The sequence below is a fragment of the Prenolepis imparis genome, unplaced genomic scaffold (genome assembly GCF_030444845.1).
Source record: "Prenolepis imparis isolate NDT839.2.m4 unplaced genomic scaffold, iyPreImpa1.0 SCAF_10, whole genome shotgun sequence".
Taxonomy (NCBI): Eukaryota; Metazoa; Arthropoda; class Insecta; order Hymenoptera; family Formicidae; genus Prenolepis; species Prenolepis imparis.
The window spans coordinates 14,046,677-14,070,515 of record NW_028141168.1 but is presented as its reverse complement, the minus strand read 5'-3'; the positions used below and the strand labels follow the sequence as shown (position 1 = coordinate 14,070,515).

The 23,839-nt window shown below is 40.3% G+C and overlaps 1 long non-coding RNA gene across 1 annotated transcript in view; it reads right to left on the bottom strand.

The window, feature by feature from the left end:
• LOC145941358 (uncharacterized) overlaps positions 1-23,839 on the bottom strand; it is a 204,263-nt gene that overhangs the window by 160,969 nt on the left and 19,455 nt on the right. Inside the window, exon 5 of the long non-coding RNA XR_014426172.1 lies at positions 9,295-9,338. This is a non-coding gene — a long non-coding RNA (uncharacterized LOC145941358). The remainder of the gene's footprint in view (positions 1-9,294; positions 9,339-23,839) is intronic.

Below are 23,839 nucleotides of genomic sequence, written 5' to 3'. Positions count from 1 at the left end.
GTTTTCGGGACGATTGTCATTTATTTTGTTATTTATTTCCGAGACAGATATATATACACACACAGAGAAGGCAGGGATAGGGAGGAAGAGACAGACATATCGTCATGTTATTGGGGATACAGTCTCTCGCTCGCTCGCATTCTTCTCATCTTCTCTTTTTTTTGTAACGTATATTGTCGAGTCGAGTGCAATTTTTTAACCCTTAAAATTTCGAATTGGGGGACGCATCGACCTTTCGGAGACAGACGGGGTGCAGAAGTCGACGCGAATGCGCTGAGGGTTGAATGTTGCGTTGAACGCGAAAGAGAGCAAGAATGGGAAGGGAAGAGAGCGAGAAAGAGACGGATAGAACACGTATGAGCCTGTGTGTGGAACGAGAGCGAAAAAAAAATCGCGGTCTGAAAGGAAGGATTACATCGGGGATTTTGGTTTTCACGTTTCATCTGGACGAAAAGCCGATTTCCCGATTTTCCGTCTTTCCCGCGACGAGAACCGGCACTCGAATTAGATGTCCATTGTGCAAAGACGAGAGCAAGAGAGAGATCCGGCCTCTCTTTCTTTCTCCACCCCCCCCCCCCTTCCCTACTTTGTGACATCGTATATTAAGTCGCATTCGACCCTTTAATGGAATCTACTACCGATCCCCGAAAAAGAGAATACGAACACGAATATATTCTTCCGATAATAGTCTCCCGTATATCTTGCGATTTGAACTTGAAATTCGACGAAAAAAAGTTTATTCTAGTCAACCCCCTGAGTAAAATATGACGTTTCAAATATATAAAAATTAAAAACAAAATATAAAGTTCTAAGACATACTACAGCCAAGTGTATCAAAGAGCAAAACGTACATGTATTAAAATAATATGTCATTAATATCATATTTTGCAGTGCATTTTAAATGTGACATTTTGACTCTTTATATCGAAATGTGTATTACCAAGTTAATAAAATTATTTTAATTCTTGACCGCATTTCTTCGTTTAATTATATCATTCTTTTACTTCTACGTCAATGCACTAGTCATTTACATGACGAGATATTGCGAGTCACGGAAGATCATTCTCGCAGTCCTCTGTCATCGCGTTGCACAACCCATTTTCACCGTGAGTGCGCGAAACTGTCGCGCGATTTCTAAAGTCACGCGCGACAGGGATGTATCCACGGGTGTGTTTGTTTAGACAACGACTTTTTTCGTGTCACCCGTTCGTTTCCGCCTCGTGGGAAAGCCGGGTCCCACGATTCTCTCTCTCTTTCTCTCTTCCTTTCCGTCTCTCTCCCCAGGCACGGTAGGTATCGATCAAAAATATATTAGTCCCCGATATGACAGTGCCGAGTGTTTTTTTTTTTTTTTTTTTTTTCGTCGGGCGACGTAACGGGGTAGAGAGCAACGGAGTCCTCTTTTTTTTCCTCGTGCGACCCGAGAGGATGCACAAAAGTGGTGGTATACCTGCTCGGGGGAAAGGGGTTTCGTCTACCTGCGGAAAAAAAACCCGGCCGGCCAAATTAATGATTTAGTGTCAGTTCCCGATATTCGGGGTGACGGTTCTCCTCCTTTCTTTTTTACCGTCATCTCGATCGACCCCCTCTTTTCCTTCGATGTCTTTCGCAAACGGGGATCGCATAGTGGCGTTTCTTTTTTTTTTTCGCAACGATTTTTTTTCCCTCCCCAGGCGAGGGAAGACGTTCAGTGAGAGAGGAAGAACGACCTCTTCCTCGAGAAAACTCTTCCGCCAGACAGATCGGAACGAGAGCAAAAAGGACAGGGTCGCAGGACTTGCCGCCAGGCATCGGGATTTACGAGACATCCACTTGGATACTGTTAGAAGATGAAGAGACACGAGCGATGCGACTCGAGTTGAATGGAGAACGCTATTTTCGATAATTTGCTGATCGAGAGCAACGACGAGGGCGATTGGATGATTGGGATGCTTACAGAGAAGTCGCGTGAAGTCTCTCCTTCTGTTGCATCTGGATTCAGCGATTGTAATTTCCGATTTCTAAAAAATATTATCCGATAGAATTTTCCTAATAAAAAATTGTTTACTATCGCAGCAAATGCATGATTTTCTAACTTTAAGTTATATGCATTACTTAAATCTAAAAAAATTGTAAAAAAAGTCATGACATATTTGAGATGAAAACTGTTTCTAAATTATTCTCTTAAATTATCCTATGAAAATTTTTATAAAGACACGAGATCGTTAAAAAAAAATGTTTGTCTCTTGTGTTGCACTTTTTGCTTTGTGCGACATTATGAAACAAAGATTAGCTTACATTATCTATCTCTAAAATGTTCTCTAGCAATAATTCTGCGACAGTTTGACAGTAATGTTAATATATCTTGTTTAGAGTCGAGAGGTAATAATTTCCTTGAAATATTTGTATCGAACATGTCTATATCGCTTTAACTCGAGAGATGCCCGACTTATCTCCATCATGATTATTTCACACCGATCGTCGTCGATAGAGATAGAGTATACCCGCGCCTCTCCCGTAAATAACTCGAAAATGGCGATCTGGCGATGTACCTTTACGGGGGAGTTATTCGGAGTTTATAGTTCAGGAATGGAGTCGCTGTTACCCCGAATACATACATATATACATATATATATATGTATATATATACATATATGTATATATATGTACACGCGCCACGGGGAAAGTCTTGGCGTCGACGTCTCGCGGGATACGTCTCCGGCCGATCCTGTTCAAAAATTGAAGGACGGCGAGACCGAAAACTGCATCCGACGGCTGACCAGGGCCGTCCCCTCGAGGGTTTCCCAAAAGTTGGGGCGTCACGTCGAAAGTTGAAATTTAAATTCGAATACACGCACGACGTTCTCTTTTCCTTTTTGTCTGATCTCTCGCGTTCTCCTCCATCTACCCCTCGTGAAATTGGTACATCGTTTTGATCTAGAGCGAGGTTCGCGAGCGGACAAACACACCGACACACATCTAGTCACACGTGTGCGCGCGTATGTAGATAACCATGGGAAGAGGATAGTTATGTATCCGCCCCCGTTTCTGCCGTTGATATGAAATTCTCACATTATTCCATCAAGCGCGGACAGAACGAGAGAGAGAGAGAAAACAATTCAGATATTTTCTAGATAATTGCATATACACTGTTTTATTTAACTAGATGCCAAGTTATTTTTATTCATACCTTACTCATTTTTTAATTTCAGACTAAGTTTAAAAAACAAATAATATACTTTAAACATAAAGTTTTCTGCCTATTATATTATATTAAAATAAAAAGTGAAGTTGAAAACTTTGATACTGATATATTGATATTGAATATTCGGATTTCTAAAATATTGTACATGTATCACCAATTAAATTTGTAGCCATCTAACAAAAAAATTTTTTACGAAGGCAATAATCTAGATGGATCGATTCTTCATGATGTAACAAGTTCTTTGCGATCACTTCTAAATATTCCTTTACATCAGAAATAATTTTAAAAATTTATAAGTTATTATTTTACATTTATAAGGCTGTTTATGTTCTTGAAAATTAAGAAAACGAATAATTGATAACGATGAGAAGCGATAAATTTAAAATTCACCGAGATCGATATTATTATCTTCGGAAAGAGGGAGGAAAGTGTCCCTTCCAGAATGTTCGCGCGCGCGCGCGTATATGTGTGTGTGTGTGTCAAGATGTGGATCAAATATACATTTTCAAAGAAGTTCCTACGCGGTTACCCGTAGCGGTAAAAGATGGATAAGAAGAAGGAGGAGATACGCTCGCGTATCGATGTATCTGCGAGCCCTGATGTAGGTGCGAAAAGAAGGTCGTATGTAGATGTATAGACGTGGTGCCACGCGTCAGTGGAAGCTCCATTAGCGTGTTTGCGCTACGGGAGACGGGCTCCTCTAAGTGATGTTTTGTGCCGCACTATTTGAATCGTCCTTTATACCGGGACCGTTCCTCGGACGGCCAGAGTGCGGGGACAAAAGGAAGAGATAGAGAGAGAGAGAGACAGATAAAAAGAGAAAAAAATTCGAGAAGATTCACGCAAAGGTGCTACTATAACGATTCGCCTGTTCCTTTGGCCGTGTCTTCGCCGGATACCCTCTCGTTATTTCTTTAGCGACAAATTGTGTTATTTTATTGGGGAGAAAAACGCGATTCCCTATTTAACGCTTCCGTGTCAAAATATTAAATCGAAATATATGTGAAAAAAATTTCAATCGAAATATCGCGCGATTTACTATCAATTAGGATCTTAATATTAAAACAGAGATTTTTTTAAATCGTTTCTCTAGTCATAAATTTCATCAATTAAACTTTGAATTTTCTGTCATCAATCATATATGTTTCAACAATTTTCGATAATTAACATTGAACAACTAGTGCACAGAAATGTATAAAATAATAAAGGAGCGAGAGTGTTGAATTTCTTTCCTATACGCGCTAGATTTCCGATGCATGCTCAAAGCAGGATAAGTCGGCACGTCGAAAGGCGTTGGCACGTGGTCAAGAAACGTCAAAACTTGTTTCTTTGCCGCTTTTAAGGCACGTCTAAGGGGCTCTTAGGGGTCTAGCGGAGGTCAGTGTTGCCTTCACGCTTCGCTTCCGGGTCAAAAACCGGATGGCACACGCCATTGCTGTGGAGGAAACACGCGTGACTGAAGGCACGTGTTACCACATAAATGTTACAATGCAATTCCTTTCTAATCGTAAAACCGAAATCACGAAACATTATCTCAAGTAAACATATAATCAACGTCTCACTAAAATATTACATGAATATTGAAAGCAATTATAATGAATGAATATTAATATCAATTGAATATTGAAAACTCTTGATATATAGTAATAAATATATTTCTAAATAAATTGTGTATACAGAGAAAGAGATTCTTTATTGTAATAATATATAAAAATATTTATCTAAATAATTATGTTTTTTTTTACGCAAGAAAAATATATGAGGATTATTTTTTCTTTTTTCTTATTATAATAATTTTAAAAAAATAGTTTATCGAACGATTTTTATTTTCGACATACAAAGACATTTCTTATAATAAAATGTCGAATAACGGCAGATTAGAATACCTTTGAAACCGATTCGCTTGAATCTCTCTCTCTTGATTTCTTCAAAGCCGTCGTTACATCGCTAACGAACGAATTTTCTCGGAACGGCTATCTACCGCTTAACGACGATTCGAGTCTTTTTTTTAAAACAAAGTTCCATTCGAATGCTAACCACGAACTCGGAAGAGAAGCGATAATCCGCGCGCGACTTTCAGAGGTTACTTTCGTTATTGGACTCTCATTTTACGAGAGGGTCGGTCGATCCACGCGTTCTCAAGCGTGAATCGAAAGACTCCGACCGGAAATAACGATGGCAGATAATGTGGAGTGTCCCGATATCTGCGGAATCAAATCACCTTAAGGTTACCTCAACACCGGAACCTCTTAGCCTAACAATTTCTATCTTTATCTATCTCTTCAAGAATACCTTCGGCAGCCGATCGCGGATAGGTCGATCGAGGAATCTCGCCATCTCATCGTCCCGAGGATGAATCTTTTGGTCCCGGTGCTTTATTTTCGTGCTACCCCCCCAGGGTTGGCGGGATAGTCATGTGAAATTTACTCGAGCTGGGAAAAATTCCGATCCGCGACATGTTTTGTCATTCTACGATGTTATTTAGAAATTTTATGAAATCCTTTTATACATCTTTCAACGGCAATCGGAGAGTAGCTAAACGACTTTACGAAAAAAATCACGGACAAAATATGTATAACGTCATATGTAGCTAATTTATAAACATAGAATTTCTATTCTATATATTTTATAAAAAGAGCTACGAGGGAAACAGAGAGATACGTAAAAAGATATTTCGCGAAATACGACTTTGAAGAAAGTTTGAGCTTATTGTTACATGGTTCAATTTTATCACCATTGCTCTGAAATGGCACTTTTTATGCTCGAAAAATAGCCGTCGCGTTCGCTTTGTCCACCATTTTATTTCATCCCCTTTTAGCCCAATCTCCCCCAACTATTGTTATATCGATAAAAAAAGACTCGGCCTCGCCATTGGCTCGCTTGATCATAGGGTGACCTCACCCCTTGAGTGCTGACCAAGCACAAGCACCCACTAGAATCGCCCTCTATGTGTGTGTAGAGTTGCACGTACGTATCTGAACTCGGTATCCCTAAACGAGCACACCCTCGATATTTTTTCTCTCCTCTCTCTCTCTCTCTCTCTCTCTCCTCCTCTTTTCTCTCTCAGTTTCTCAGTACCGCTTATTCGGCGCTCGCTGAATATTGATCAGCGTGGACGACATGTCGCAATGGAAGCAAACGGTCAATTAGTCGAACCGAAAGCTATGCCGGGAAGAGGTGGTCGTTAATTAGATTCTCGTCAACCGTTGCATCAATATGTTTGATCACGTGTTCGCGCGAGTCACGAGGTTGTGTTGATTTCCGTTCGATCAAACGTCTCGCCGCAATTTCATTTCCGACGAACACGCCGGCTTCATTCGCGACGAACTGAATTCGCAGCCACCGGAAAATATACCCTCTTAATTATTTCGTCATTTTACTATTTACTCGTATACCGTGTACGGCGCACTAAATGAAATAGTGACCTAATTATCCAAATGCGCATTGCTGCCGCGAAGATAATTATAATGGCCGCGAGAGAGAGACAGAGAGATCAGAATATGTCTGTAAATAATATAATTGTTTTCCTAACCAGCTTATACCATTTGCTCCGCTGCACAGTTGGCTGTCATTAATTTCTATACACCATTTTGCCGCACAAGTCTCTACATCGCACGACACTGTTACGAGGATTATAAGAGACGATAATATAATTGTTGCCGTTATCGCACTTACGTTCAAGTTATGCTTCGTAAACCACCACGAAATAGCTATCGATGATGTAGCACTTACCGCATTCTCTCAACTGAAGTATTAGACGATGACTTCACTATAAGCGCTGCTTACGTTTAAGAGAGAATAGATAATAAGTATCTGAAGAGAAGTATCTGATACTATGAATGATTCATTGCAGATCGCACTATATTAAATATATCGCCGTGTGATCCGAAGAATCGATCCTCAACGTCAGATGTGAAGATTAAAAATTAAAAACTTTGAGTATCATCGCAAAAGAGAATGATTATAACATTTACACAACAAAATTATATATTAATTTTCACCGAGATATCTCTAATCTGGAATATCGCAAAATAATATATATCATGCACAGAAAACAGAATTATTACGAGAATAAAATTCTTAGCAAAAAGAGAAAGACAATAAAAATTAAAATAATCCAATATGAATCAAGACAATATAAACTTCGATGAAAACAGACTAATTTCGATCATTGATTTTTTGTCATTGCAATTTTTAAAATAAAATCACTCAAAAAATCCAACAAAATCTTGCGATGAAAAATTGCGCGACAAAGCCTTATCGATAGATTTTCGATCGAGGAAGATCTTTCCCACGGATCACACGCGATCTCTTCGTACGTGAGCTTGGAACGTGACTGGGCCCGTCGAAGAGACCCGCGCGTCTCGCAAGAGGTGTGATAGGACCCGAAAAATCTTACCTGAGGCAAGAGCCTCCATCCGTTCGGGGAGGGGAATCAGGTAGTAAAAGGGTTTCGTGCGGTAGAACGCTCTATTATGCAACAGCATTTTTTTTCCTCCTTTCCCTCACGCACAAATTCATTCACGGATCTCAGAGACGCGCACGTGTGTGCGTGACTACCTGGGATGCAAATGTCAGCGAGACTCACCGCACGTGGCTGGAGATTATTACGTGCGTATGCGCGACTACCTGGAAATGCAAATATGTCGAAGGTTGCGTGCGCGACGGGGGAATCGGAGAGCTACCTGAATCTGAGAATTGTGTGCTTTCATTTTGCGATGCAACACTGTGTCCCTTTTGTGACACGTTGTACTTGAGTAAACTTAGATTGCGCATGTATTCATTTATATCATTTTATGTATATTAAAGTACAGATATTTTTTTTACGTTCTGTCTCTTGTATTTTATATATTATTAATATATAAGCTATATATATTGAACTAGACACATATACAAATATTATAAAGAAAGATATTAAAAATCTTTAATAACGTCCAACGTTTGATAATATGAGAGCAGATCGGTTCTCTGCTTTAAAAAAAATAATTTAATTTATTTTCACCTCCCCCGCTGCGAGGGTTTACGGACGCGTCGTTGACGCTATTTATTCGAACGAGCTGAGTAAAGGGTTGCGAGCCAGCTCTCTAAGGGCACCAGATGACGCTTTTTCCAATTTCCTGAATGAAAAGCGAAATTGAGCCACGTCGTTTCGTCACCTGGTATGTTTTTTTTCTTCTTTTTTTATGAACAATCTACAGCGTCGAGAAACGAATGATCGGAACAGAACGGGCAGAATTCGAGAAAAAGTGTTTATGTTATTTAACTCTTACCCTCAATCTTTTGAGCATGCTTATTAGTTCTCGTTATTATGCGACTCTACGTGGAACAATAAATGACTAGATAAGAAGAGAGATAAGTCTACTCTCTTTCGTAATCCACTAATAAACATTAAAACTCGTGAGATAAAAGTTATATCTGCAATTATGCAAAGCATAATGAGATCTTGTTGAAGCGAGCGGAGAAAACGTAATCGAAATTTTTAATGTTTAATTTTTCCTTTTCTAAAAAAGATATGTAAAGTCGATACTCGCATATATCGAAGTTTATTGTTGTCTCTTTTCCGCGATGCTCATTGGCTGTTAGCAGTTTGTTTAAAATAAAATTAAATAAAATAATGATATTAGTTCTAAATAATATGTTATAATACTTTAAACTCGATTAATATTTTTTGACAGAAATCAGCTGATAACTATTAAAAATATTAATCGAGTTTAAAGTATTATAACATATTATTTAAAACATATTATTTTATTTTATTTTATTTTGAACTGTTAAACTATTAATCCTCGCAATAACAGCCTTTCGATGCTACGAATATAACGCACAATGCGAATCGAAACAGTCTATCAGCATCGCGGAAAAGATGCGACAATACTTGCGAGAATCGACTTACAATTATCATGCCTTTCTTAGAAAGGAATGTTATAATATTTTAAATTCGATTAATATTTTTGACAATTATCCGCCGATTTTTGTCAAAAAATATAAATCGCAAATAAGATATTATAACATATTATTTAAAATATATTGTTATTTTAATATTTTCACATATGATATACACCTTCATTACCGTTATAGGAATGTTATAAAATAAATAATTTCTCACTCACCGAGACGTATAATAGCGGAGTTGTAGTACACAGCACACATTGATCTGAAAACAAAATATCAAAATCTTATTATTTCGCATTATAACACAATATAAATATAAATATGTAAGCTAGAATATTTAATTAGCAAATTTTCGCTTTATTAATATTTTTTGACAGAAATCAGCCGATTAAAGCGTTAATTTGCTAATTAAATTTTTAAATAATACGTTGAAAAATTAATTTCTGTGAAAAAATATTAATCGAGTTTAAACAAACTTTATATTATTTTTAAAAAGATATCATTTTTTTAACATAAAACTGAATGGCTTGTGTTGTTCTAGTGTAAAATAAACACAAACATGTGTAACATTATACTCGATTTCTATGTCTGTTTTTTTTTTAATTTAAGCGAGCGCCGCACTCGATATTTTCAAGAGTCCGCCGTATTAAAGGAGATTTATTCTTTATTTGTGGGACCGCTCATGTACCTGCAGTAACCAACCTGCCCTACAACAACAACGCTGAAGTCGAAGTGCCTGTCCCCTCGTGCCGGATTACGCGCTTTTGAAAAAAAAAAGAAAAAAGGAAAGCGAGAGAGAGAGTGTCGGATGTACAATGCCCTAAGGGTAGTTTTTGGTGAAAAAACGTGAAAACCGACACCCAAAACAGGGCGGGGAGCGAGAAAAATTGGCGACAAAGAGCGCAAATAATACCGCTAAAGTAGAGATATCTGATTCGAGATCCACCCCGGACACGTCGAATCTTTTTTCCGAAACGTCAGGTTCGATCCGATTTTAATCGAGCGATCCTTCAAACGCATCTGAATACAGGTTGTGCATTTGTCAAGTGCTAATCTAGCGTAAAACGAAGAAAGAAGGAAAAGAACTTCCTTACAGAAGAAATCTCCTGCGAAGCGTTAATGTGATAATTATAGTTTAAATATTTTGAAAGAAGATTCAATAATATATGATTAATAGATCAAAGAATGATATTACAAACACTCGTTTTCGTTTCAAGATATTGTTATAGGTTTTTGTTAAGAAGAAAATATTATTTTATTTAACAAGAGTATTTATTAAAACTAATATGAGATGATAATTATCACCTAAAAAAAATTCTTATAATACTTCTAATAACCTCTGCGTGAGATTTCACACTTTGTACATTTCACATTCGCACGTTCGCACATGCATGCAAAGGATAACACGCACCCTTAAATGCTCGAAACGCTTTGAATATCTTATCTCGGGCATCTCTAGAACCCTCGAGTCCGCTTGCACGCGTTTAGAAATTATCCGAAATCTTCGACGCGATGCGTAAGTAAGTATCCACGAAGAAGTATCCTTGTAACCGATCGCAATCTTCATTGCGAGCAAAAAATCTATGAGTTTCTTTCGGGTTAACACGTTTCAAGAGGGACAGCGAAATTGCCTCGAGTGTCATGTGGCATTTTGTGGCTACATTGAAGAGTGATCTTCAATTACATTTACCGAATATTTGATAATATTTGAACGGATTAGAGAAAATTATAATTATACATTATTAATTTCCTAGTTTTTATATAACAATAATTTGTCATTCTTAGCTATATAATAATTGCAATAAAAAACTTATTATTTTCACCTGTCGTACATTTTTCCATTAATCGCCAAAAATTATTAGATGCAATAAGAATTTAATGTTCAATATTTTTTTATCTTAACATATAACTACAAATTCAAAGGACTCAAAAATTATGAGTACCGTAAACTTTCGAATACTATATGCTTTTTTTTCTATTAAAGATAGAATCGTCGATCAAAAAAGGAATAAAAAAATTCGGATTAAAATGATTTTTGTCCGAAATCCTTCGATTTATCGATCTGATTGCGGTTTCTCTAACGCGAATGCGAAAGGAAAGAAAGAGAGAAAATGAGACTTAGAGAGAGGAAGAAGGGCACGGGGTCGTCGGCTTTAACCGAAATGAAAATGCAGAACCTATCGGCGCTCGTTCGCGTGTTCGACGCAAAATCGATAATGTAGTTCGGCGCATCCCTAATCCTCTTCACCGATTTTTTAACCCCATCTGTCGTTCTTTCGGGCGCATCCCTACGGAGAGCGTTCCGTGCGAACCGTTCGCGGCAATTCGACCTATTTTCGCGAGGCAAAGGATTGACAAGCTGCGGAGAGAAAAAGAGAGAGAGCGAGAGCGAGAGAGAGAGCAGGAGAGAAAGAAAAAAAAAAGGATCCTAGCATAGGGTGTCCTTCTGGCGCGCAATCTACCTGGAAAACCGTGCCACCCCTTAAGGATAATCCATTAACATAATTTTACATGGAGTATGCAATAGAACGAGAAAGAGAGAGACTGACAGAAAGAGAACGACGCGCGGATAGCTTTATACCTTGGGCACGAGGGAAACATTATATCGACGGATACGCCAGATGCAAAGGAGGACGACCGAATAAATGGCGACCCCGAGGCCCAGGTAGACGGTTCTCGGTTAGACCCCGAGTCCCTCGGAAGGGGTTAATTCAAATATTTAAAATTTCTCTCCCACTGATTTTTCGCGTATAACGGCTTCCGTCCCGTTTTGCCCCCCCGTCATCCATCCCATTACAACCTCTCCCGTCGGCCGTCCTGTATACCTGGGACTAGTAACTCTAGCGGATGTCGATGAAATAGTAGCGCGACCCCCGACGACCCCTGAAGATCCGCTCGCGCTGACAGCACTCGACGACGACGGTAGTCTCAAAGGGTTGGCATTATCGTTACAGCACTCGTCGGGTTCGCGAGTGAGCACAACCGGGAGGCGGCTAACGAGCGAGCTCTTTTTCTCTCGTGGACGAGCTACCCGCGGGACTCGGGCTGCTGGTCCATCGTGGTGGTGAGCACGTACGCGCGCAGCGTGAAAGGCCATACGAGTTAGCGAGAGAGAAAAAAACGGGGCTCTCTCAAAGAGGGATATGTGTATGTATGCGACCTCGCGCTTGTAATCCCGCCTCGTGGAACGATAATTGGCGCGGTTAGACTTCGAGAAAAAGAGATCCGAATCCGCCAAGTTGGACAGACTTTGATGTTTCGTCGATGCACATAAGTGAAAAATAATCAGAGATGTCTGACATTATGCGGAATACAATGTTGCATAATTTAATATTATTAGAAAATATAACAAATAATATAGTATTCAAGTTTGAATTTAATGTAGAAAATGTTATTCATACACACGGAATATATATGTATATTGTATAAATTAAAGAATAATTATATAACGAGTGTAAGTATATGAAATGATTTCCTATATATGCTCTACAAGATGGCATGCAATGTTATATGCTAGCGATATTCGTCACCAGCATATTACACTTTTCGCTGCTGTGCACAACTGCGATTCAGTGGGTTGTAGCAGCCACATTTTCAATTGTACTGACACTTTTTCTGAATTCTTGGCGCAATATCTAGATTTTTCTGATACGTTCTACTGACTTCGAAAATCATTCGATGTTCAATCTTATGTAATCATTGGAAAAAAAAACAAATGCTAATCAATTGATTATGATAAATGGAGAATTTTATTTTCTTAATAGCACACAAATTAATATTTTCCTATCTTTCTCTCTAAATGTTCCATCATTTATTAAAAAATACTATTTATTAAAAATGTCACGTTTTAAGGAAAAATAATAGTCGCAAATTGATCGAAAAATTTATAGATGAAAGAAAACATGAAAAAATATCTATATAAGATATATTATATAAACCCTTTAATTATTAATCTTGGATTGTATTTTTAATAAATTTTAATTGTTTTTCTTTTAGTTTTGATTGAAAAATGAAAAGACACCAATTTAACCGTTCGATCTTCTCGAGAAATGCGGGATGGTTAAGCGGATTATTCGTTTCGCGGCGAAGCGAGGAGTCAAAACCAGTGGCGCCCTTGGTCCTTCTTGATTCTGAGCCTTGATTTACGAGAATCGTGACGGGCCATTTGTCGAAAAGCCCCTCGGACAACGCGCGGTGCGTGCTCCTTATCAGCTCGCGGCAGCGGCCATTTTCAAAAGCGGTTGGCTTTTCCGCCCCCTCCCCCGTCCCCTCAGCACAATGTGAAGTCGCACAATCGACCGACCTAATACGAAACGAGGGGATCACAAGTTGAGGAAATGGAAAAAGCTACAGTCTTTATAGATCCCTCGCGCCTCTCCGACTTGTTTGCGCGCACAATTTTTATTTCCTCTTCTCAACGTTAAAATTTCCGCCGTTCGGAAGTATGTCGGAATTTAATACGTTAGGCAATCGCACTAGAAAAAAAAAAGAATTAAAAGCATGTTCCTGGAATTCATATTTATATCGCATAAATATTTCAGTAGAATAATCGGAATAAGCGGAACGACATAATATAACTTTGCATACAATAATCTCAGCAGTATAATTTAGAAATAACGATTAAATTTATTTATTAAATACACTCATATTGATTTTAAAATCAATTTAGGAATAATCTTACGGGTTTTTGCGTATTTTATTGCATTACGCAACAAAATCAAATAAATTTCCAACACCGCTGGTAAGAATTTTTTTTTCGACGAACAAACTTAATGTATGTCAGTATCTACATCTGTTTTCAACCGGCTGAAAAATTCAAGATCGTCCTTTGACGTGCCACGTCCTCGAGTGGATGCCAAGAGCGAAATGCCGAAAAGAAGGAACTCGGAAGTCAAAGGTCGCCAAGATACTCTCTTTCTCTCTCTCTCTATCTCTGGAAAGGACTGAATTCGGGGTGAAATTAAGCCAACCCGAGCGACCAACTTTCTTTCGTCCGCGAGGGAGAACGGAAAAAAAGGGCGAGCGAAGAGAAAAGACGGTAGAACGCGAGAGGGCGACGAAGGGATCGATATCGGCAACGGTGGCGGCTACATTTTTCAGAACATTGGGTACCTTCATGGTAAGCCGGTCGTATGTATTCTTACGGACCGCCCTGTTTATGGCGCGCAATTTATTTCGAAATCGAAGGTAATGGCTGCCGGTTTACGCCCGATGGTGTTTTCTCCACCCTCCTGGTCCTCGACCATGCTCGGCCGCGCCGTCAAGTCCCGGCCGCGACCACATTAAAATTTCAAACAAATACAAAAATGGCCGGGTCTGACCCGGACATGTATTGCCCCATTTTCCGACCTTTCACGGGGTAACAAAAGAAGCGGAATACGGCGATACACATCGTATGCCGTATACTTTAATCAGTAACGCGACGACCTATTGTTCATCCTTCGAAAATTCCTCATTATAACAATTTCGACAAATATAAGAAGAATCGTGTGTCTTCGTCTATTATTTTACAAATAAAAATTTTGTACAATTTTATAATAATTAATAGATGGAAATTAGACTTTTAAATAGCACAATTATTAATAAGAAATATTTATATATATCATATTGGAATTTCTAAAATGTATCACAAATTGTATTGTTCCTCTGCATGAGTAAACCGACGTAAGGCGAGAGGCGGGCGACAAAACTTTCACCGCTCGCAGTGATATCATACATGGCGTGGATTTGGAGAGGCTTTGCGGGTCTTTGGAAAATATTTCCCGTACGTTGCAAAGGAAATTTCCGCGTCCAGGTAAGTTCCCGCACCGCCGGCGTCATAGTTGTTAGGATAAGAGAACCAGAGAAAGGGAGGATGCCGCGCATTTTTTTTTCGCGTCGGGCGCGCTTTTCGTAGAATAGAACGCACGGACATATTCGTTCGCGATGAATCATAATACCGGGCGACATCGCTCTGAAAATGGATTCCTCCGATATTAAATTCCCTTCGCAATAGATATTCACGGTACTCGGCTTCGCGAATCATAACGCTGCCGTATGGTAATTATATCTCGCGAAGTCGCGCTTCGCGGAATAGTTTTATCAGTAATATAGAATTATACAAGGCATCTCCTTCCTTCGCATTTCAAAGTGCAACCTTCGAAAGCTCCACAACGACGGCTATTGAAAATAAAACAAAGGTTGAATATCAACTAATGTATAGAAAAAAATATAAAATATTATAAAGATTCTCTTATTTCTTCCCTCTATTTTTAGCTGATTAAAAAATGTTATAAAAAAATCTAGTTGACTAAAAAATCTCAGCATAAACATTAATTATTTATATCTGAACGTCTAAAGAATCAAATAAAAATAAGAGACACAGTTCAGAATATTGAGAACGATCATTATAAGTCTCGATCATCTGACTCATCTCGAACCCTATTAAAAAAAAATAGACGCATGATCAAAGCTCGATCCGCGAGAAAAATCGTCGGACCGACCCTATCTCGCGCTTTTTAGCCACCGGATCATTTCTTGATCGGTCGCCGATGACTTGCCAGCTCACCCTCTCTCTACTTCATTGCTTCGTCCAAGCCCATCACGCGTGTTATCGTCGAAGCAGCGAAGGGGATGGACGGTGTTATCCGAGGGATTTAAAGGGACGGACGAGAATTCGTGCTCCTTCCTACGGCACGGCGGGAAAATGGGCAGAGAAGAGGAAAGGGGGAGGGAAGGGAGAAGCCTCCAGTCAATTTTTATCATATATCTGAGAGTTTCGTCGGATTGGCTTCTGCCTGACCTATGCCCAATGGCCCGCGCGAATTCTCGCGCTATCGCGCATGGCTATCTTCTCTTCTCGACCTAGCGAATCCTCTTCTACCGAATCCCAGATTTCATCGTTCGAGTTTTCCACAAACCCCACCTCTCTCCGAGACCTTTTTTTTTTCGTTTCGATCACGTCGAATCACCAGCGATGCCGGAAACGGGGAATCGTATCGCGCGACGCAAAATTTCGCGTTTGAAGTGCGCGCGGATTTCCGGCGATCTGCGAAGAGCACAAAGATATAAAATTGTCGGTGCCAAAAAAAAGAGGAACCATAAACGGTAAAACTATATGTCGTCTAGGAAACCATCTAAGATGAGAATTAATTAACTACTGTAGATCTAAACTCAAGTTTCATTCATTATCAAATAATTCCAAGCAATACGTTATTCGCTCTCAAAAAATTTCACTTGTATTATATAAATATAAATATATATGTTTGTATATTCGATAACGTAAATGTAAAAATTATATTCAGCGGAGCTGGAACATTATGTTGCTCGGTCTCGCGCGCAACCTGATCGATCGAAAAGCGATATCAAGATTTATCTTAAACTCACACGCAGCTGCATTACAAGGTTGTCGCCGGGCTACGACTGTTGTAACGCCAACAGAGGCAAGAAGGGCGAGAAGGGCGGAAAAGCGAGGAGGGGAAGGGCGAGACCCGGTTGCATATACCCGGTGTGTGCGTTTCCTGCGCGCCACACACACATACACGCACACGGACGCATGCACACGCGGAACGAGCGTCCTAACTTGCGACCGCGGAAAAGGCTCTTACCCCTTTCCTCTCCCGGCGATGGGGTGCCAGTTTTGGGCCAGACTTCGCACGCGGCGCATCAGGTAAGAGACCTTTGTGTAATCTGATTTCGTTGCTCTCTCCGGCACTTCACCGACCGATCGATACAGATTCGGCGGCACTTTCCCTCGTTACTGCCTTTCAAGCACGTCATTCGCCTTCTCCGCGTCTCTAAAGACGCGTTTCTTCCGCGAATATCGAGCACCGCTCATGTCCCGCGATATTTCCGGTATCGTACATAGAGTGTCGCGGAGAACTATCGAATATTTTTTCAACTACGTATATACACGTGCCAAACGATAAATTCGAAAAAATGATATTTGTTGTTTTTAATGCCGAGACGTAGACAGAGTCATTCGCTGTCTTAACGATCTATGTGACTTTCTTGTTAACGAAAAAAAAAAAAAAAAAATGCATTTTTATACAAATTCATCTCATGATATACATCGCTTTAAAGCTCATCTTTTTTTGATGCTGCAAGAAGCATCTCTACAGTATGTGTATTGTTGATCAAATCATCGTGTGGCAAGTGCGGCGCGAGGATTCGTCGAATTTCCAACGTCTATGACTGGCTTATCCACGTCTTGCGGGTGTTCCAACTTTGAGGATATTTGAGAGTGTAGCCGCCGAAGAGGGAGGAAGAGAGAGAGAGAGAGAGAGAGAGAGAGAGAGAGAGAAAGAGAGAATAGCAGGAAGGAGGTGGACGGGCGCCCTGGAAGGTTTCCGAACAACCGAAGTCTGCGGAATAGTATCGATCTGGCTTGATATATTACTACGAAGGTCCACCCTGCCGCAGCCCCGGCAGGACCTCGAAATATGTTTTTTATGCGCCGCTCTCCTGCGGTGGATATATCCGCGTCTCGACACGGCGAATACTACCCTCGAGTCGATGCTGAATTTCTTAGTTCAGGATGACGCCGGCTGGCGAGAAGCATTCGTTTCCACATAATGGTCCTGCTTGCGCCGCAACAAAAGATCCGCGTGCGAGAGCTGTCGTTTACCCTCTTTATGAATTCTTTATGAATTCTCTCTGTACACAGGGAGAGGACGCCCGCGAGACAGAGTGTGATTCGCATAAAATAACGTTAATTAAATTTTACTCTGCACATAGAATGTGGACTTTCTTTTCCTTTTGAAGAAAAAAACGCGCTACTCGAAGAATTTAATTTGAAGTCTCTAATAAAATAACTATCTGTCACGACAATTATATGTATGTAACTTTGTAATTGTAAATATAAATCCGATCTTTCTCTTTCTTTCATACATTCGTACTAAATAAGTGAGTTAAAAAAATAGTTCTGGCGCGCGTCTACGTTTATATATTAAAAAACCGGTTGTATATACATCTGAACCAGCGAGAACCAATAACTCGTGTAGAGAAAACCGTGTGTACGGCGAAAACACAAAGACTCCTTCTGGAGAGACTCGCGAGTCCGATTCCTGCATAACGTCCTAATTTTCCGAGTGGATGAAAACATATGAAAATCTGCGAGGCAAACGAGCAGACGTTAGGGGCGCCAAGTCAGAGCCAATAAAATTCTCTCTTCTCTCCCTCTTGGCTCGTTCTTATTCCCTTCGCCGCCCTTTTACTTCCTCGCGCTCTGTCAGCCGGCAGCTTTATCCGTTTCTGCCGCGCGAGCTCTCTCGCGGGTGTACGTCTTCGTATTTACATGTTTCCTTATCGCAGCGCGAAGGAGACCAGCGCCGAAACCTTCTCGCAACCGCACACAAACTCGAAACCGAAGCGGACACGAATGGATAGATTATTAAGTATCGAGAGGGCGGTATGAACCTCTCGTTTGCATTTCAATTGGCAGACAGTTTGTCCGGAAGAGACATTAATCGGTTAGCAGGAAGCTGGGAAAAATAATGAAATTATCGCGAATCAATATGCGGAGGGATCCGTGTCGCCTTCACGAAGCAAAGTAGCCGTTCGACACTGGGTACAGTTGCCCGCAAGATTCGATTGTTTGTCAAATGTTTCGCAGGAAATATTATGTAATATTTCGCATCATTTTCACAAGTATCGTTTAAAATTTACAATTTATTGATACTACTAATTTTAGAACCATATTTAAAAAAAATTAATATTTAACAAATTCAATAATACTATATTTCGAAATAAAAGAGTTGGTTTAGTGATAACGTTAAAATTTATAATATTTAATGTTTAATGATAATTTTTATCGTGAAAAGATATAACGATATCATTAACTACTCTGGTAAAGTTATTTCGTATTATGAGCAGTACTAAAGAAGTAAACTCAAGAATTTTCCTATAAGTGAATGTTAAATCGAAGCGACGAAAGTGCCGGGAAAAGGGATAAGGGCGCGAAGGGAAGGATGGCAACCTGCTTTCTTGTAAGGAAACACGTAAAATGACCCTATATTGTTCGGCGGTTGGTGCCCGGCCCCTTGGACAAACAGAAATATGTGTCGGGAAAAGATGTCTTTCCACCCCGGGACTCGAGGCGTTCCTTTTTTAAACGACGAAACAGTTGCGACCACGAATCGATGGTAACTACGCCGGCTGGACCCCGGTACAGTCCGCCAAAAACACAGCACCGTCTCGCGGGTTTGCATTAACGTGAGGTAACGTGAGATAACTCGTCCGACGCAGGCGTTCCACCGGTTCCGACGATTTCTCGAAGACACCCTCGGTTATCCCTCGTGACAGCCGGTGACGTCAATCTCGAGAGAAATACTCTGGAGAGAAAAACGCCAGGACGGAGGGAGGCTCTAGCTTTTCTCTGCGGGGTGTACCGTGTTAGGATGCGCGGGGTGCTTCGGTCTTTTGCATACATTTTGAAACGTAGAACCGCCACCGCGCCGAATATGCTGGCCCGGCAAAAAAAAAAAAAAAAAAAAAGATAGAAGAGAGAGAAAAAGAGGAGGGAAAGAAACAAAAATACCAGTCTTCTCTCATTTTTTGCTCCGAAGAGGGGAAGGAGGAGGAAAAAAACGGATGGGTAAACGAGAAACGCGAAAAATCAAGAGACGCTCGGAATGTCGAAATGTACTGTGTATTAAAATCCCTTTGAGTCCTCGAAACGTAATTTTGTGTCACCGAGGGTTCGCCTGCGCCGATCATCTTACTTGAGACACGCTAAATTTTCGTAGACAAAGAATTGTGTTATTCGTCGAAAAATTGAAATAAGCTTTTATTATTATACGCGATTTCTCTTTATCATGCATATATGTATATTGAAATAATTTTTTTTCTCCTGCTAAATATTTATGCGTGTAGTAATATATGAAAACTCGAGCATCACACAAAAGTTACAAAAATTGCATACATAAATTTATAAATAAAAATAAACAAAGAATCTGTCTATTATAATTATTTCTGCGTATAATAATCGACATAAATTTTCAATATAAAAATGTTTGACATAATATTCTTTTCACTCTTCCTAAAAGAAAAAAAAAAAAAAAAAAAAAAAAAACAATCGAATTTAGATACATAATTTTGCACTACGATATCTGACGGGATAAAATGCAGCGAAGATTCAAAATTATGCAGCCGAGAAAAGAGGTAACAAAGGAGCTCGACGATGTGCCAAGGATTCCGTACCGGACTGGCGCGGAGGGTTTATTCCAACGCTATCGGAAAAATGTTATTTACGCAGGACAGCACCAAGCTACAGAAGCTCTGTCCTTATTTACATGTGGTAAGTCTCCTACGGGACCAAATCCCGGGCCGCGCTTGGAACCCTGATAATTCTTCCTTTGATCCCGTTCCCGTGGGCTCAACCACTCGCCTTACTCCCCCTAGCCCTCCCTCCTCCTGACCCTGTCTGCGCCAGAGAACGAGTGAGGACCACAGAGAGGAGAAAAAAAAATAACAGACACGGAATACCTGTCGTACTAAAAAAAATCGTAGCTTCCCTTCTGCCGGATGAATTGTGATTCTCATTTCGACAAAAAGAAGCCATCATAAAAAATATCTTGATTGCGGGCGACTGTATTTCGCTATCCTTTCATCACACGAAGAGTTTATCGATCACTATACCGTCATGTAAATACGTATACGGGGTGTCTGTTGATTGACGGCGCACGAATTAATTCTTAATACTTTACAGTCGCAATATTTATTGTAAATAATAAATTTATATAATCTTGTGTTGTAGGGTACAACTAGATTTAATAAAAGAGTTAAGATTATTATACGCGATGTTGCGATATTTGAAGGAAAATCTTCGTAAAATAGCTCTATTAAGATTAAATAACAGTTTCCTTTGCACGAGTGTCGGGAAAACGCGACCGAGGAGAGCGTAATAGCAAAGTTAGGAATCGATCCGAGTTAACTCGCGATTTCATTTCCATCGGCCGTCAATGGCGGTCCGAAATTTCCGGCGTCTCGCCTCTCTCTCTCTCTCTCTCTTTCTCGTCGACGACGTCGAGATCGCGCGAACTTTAAGGTGTCTTTAAATCTTGATCCGAGTCTTGGCGCAGTCTCAAGTCTCATCTGCTTTAGTAACGGCGAAACCTAACGAAAAGCACGGTAGAACGACCGATGTCATCTCAAGCAAAGTAGCGGTAGGGACGACCGGGAGCTCCGCTGGACGGATACGGGGTGTCCCATTATTATGTTGATAACATTGGTAAACACGCCGACGTATATTCGCATCGACGACGGTGGTCCGAGAAGCGTGACAATTTCTATTCCGACGTGTCTAGCGGGTGACGCGAGAGGAAATGTCAAACGTTTTCGAAAAAGAGAGCGACGTATCGCGATCTTCGTTCTATCGCCGGCGAGAAAGCCTTGGAAGCCTTTTTCGTTAGCCGATAAAGTGCATCGACTCGAGTAAAGTATTACTCCGGACGTTTATGGACATTTACGCGTATGCGTCCTTCACTTATCGGTATGGATGCCTTTAATATATCTTTTTCCTTGCTATTACATATATCGCGACAAATATATTTCTTACTATTTAAATTCGATATTAAATGTCGATATAAAATTATTAGAAAAAAAATTAATAACATGGATCGACGTTTCGGACAAGAATATCGCTATTGAGTTTTGCGAATCGATAAGTTAAAACGGATCAACTACTACGTCCCGCGACTGAGTAGCATAAATACTACTTTACGAGAATCAATTGCCACGAGATTTCAATTTTCCACGCTATTCTGGGTAGCGCGAGAATAACCGGTGCAGTATCCGAAACAGTAAATTCGTTCTAATCCCTCATCAGAAATTCCTTTGCCGGATAAGACTGGGCGGCGAATGCCGAGGGCAGGAAATATCTCCGCAGAATCTCCGATATCGAAGGTACACCCGGTACGTAATCTCTCTCTCCTCTCCGGTTAGTTAGCGGATCTTGAGGAGAGATCCGGGACCGAGAGCGAGAGAGTATCCTCGTCGGATAGAGTATCCCTCGGGAGATTTTCGTCCAATCAGCTGGCTGGTCAGCCAGGGTGAATGGTGGGGGCCGGAGGCCGACCATTGGTCAGTCGAGGGGCGGCCTGGTATTGAGCGAGTCGCTCCGAGGGTTGAAAAAACCGCCCCGAACTGACCTCAAACGTCCTACCCTCGTCTCGTCTGGTAACCCAGCCTAATGTCGTTCCCTTTACTCCGCTTGGTTTTGCAGCCCCCTCTCACCCTCTCTCCTCCACCCCCTGCTACCCTCTGCTCGCCCCATCGGCTACGTTTACCACTCAAGTGCATTTTCCCCTTATTACCGCGGTCCCTTATTTTACTCGCACACCGGTACAACTTTCCTTCCACTGCTTCTCGTCACGTACGAGTCATGTAATGTATGGAAATGTAAGTGTTAAGTAATAGCCAAATAATTAAGTACTGATTATAAATTGTAAGTAATAATTTAGATGATTAGACGTATGAATTTTATACACGCGCGTGCGTAAGAATTGCAAACGCTCTTTATATTTCTTTCTCGTTCATTTTATCCTTTCCTCCTCAATTTTCCTTTCAATTTTTTCTTTAAATATATGTGCGTTGTATTGTAGTTTATTTCACATATCACACACACATTCTTCTATCTATATTATGACAGAGTTATTTTTGTACACAAAGAATAGGCTCCTATAATTGTGATAATAATTAAGTATTATATAAACGTCAGACATAATATAATTACATTATCATCTGTAAGTTAAATATTTTACTAATAAAACTTTTTTTCTACTCTTTCCATTATTGAAGCACGATTAAAAATCTAAACTCATAATAATTACTATTATAAATAAAATATTAGAAAAATTATATATACTATATTTATCTGAATTTGACAATTCTAGGCATTGCACATATATTTTTCTACAGATATAAAAACATAAAATAAAAATGCAAAAAGATTACTTTTCAACTAATAAAATTTAATTTTCCTATTTTGTTATCGGGAAAAAAATTCGCCCGCCACAGTCAGCAGTCAGTAAATTTAATCATAACAGCTCGAGAACGTATCTATCCTTGCGTAACTCACTAAATGTGTTTCGCTTAAATACTTTGAAAAGGGGTGCACCGTCGCGTAAAGACTCTGTGGGCGACATAACGAGCTGCGGTTCTCGATGATGGAATTTTTTAAGAGCGCGTGTACAAACGGAAGCGTCCCTTACCTCGGAAAATACGTCTAAATTCGTGCCGCGCCAGCTCTAAAGTATATTCAGTCAGTCTAAGTCCAAAGGCTATTTGCATAGGCGATATTATACCTTCGACCCACCCTCACTTCGTACCACTCTCTTTCTCCCTCGCGTCCCTATCCGCAGAACGTCCCGACGGCTCTTTCTCTCGACCACCGCCCTCCCCTCTTTCCTACCCCGCCGACCAACCTCTCGTACACCCTGCACACTCGCCCTCGACTTACCTCGGAACGTCTCGAGATCTCCGGAATTGGATTAGTAGTGGTTCACCCGAGTAAGACTTGGACTATACTCAATTTGAACTAAGATCGCGCCGCCCGGGAATGGGCGAATTGCTAAATCAGTTTTACGTGATCACCTATTCAGAAAGTTGTCCGCGATCGTACGCGGATATCCCGCACCGTGCTGGATGGACAGGCTAGCGAATTTAACGATGACAGCGAGTGAAGAAAATGTCCACGTTTGATCGCTTTGTGCGGATTAATAGAGCCCGCTTTCGTTAAGTAACAGCAAGATCTTGTCGTTAATTCCTCAGAATGGAATTCGATTA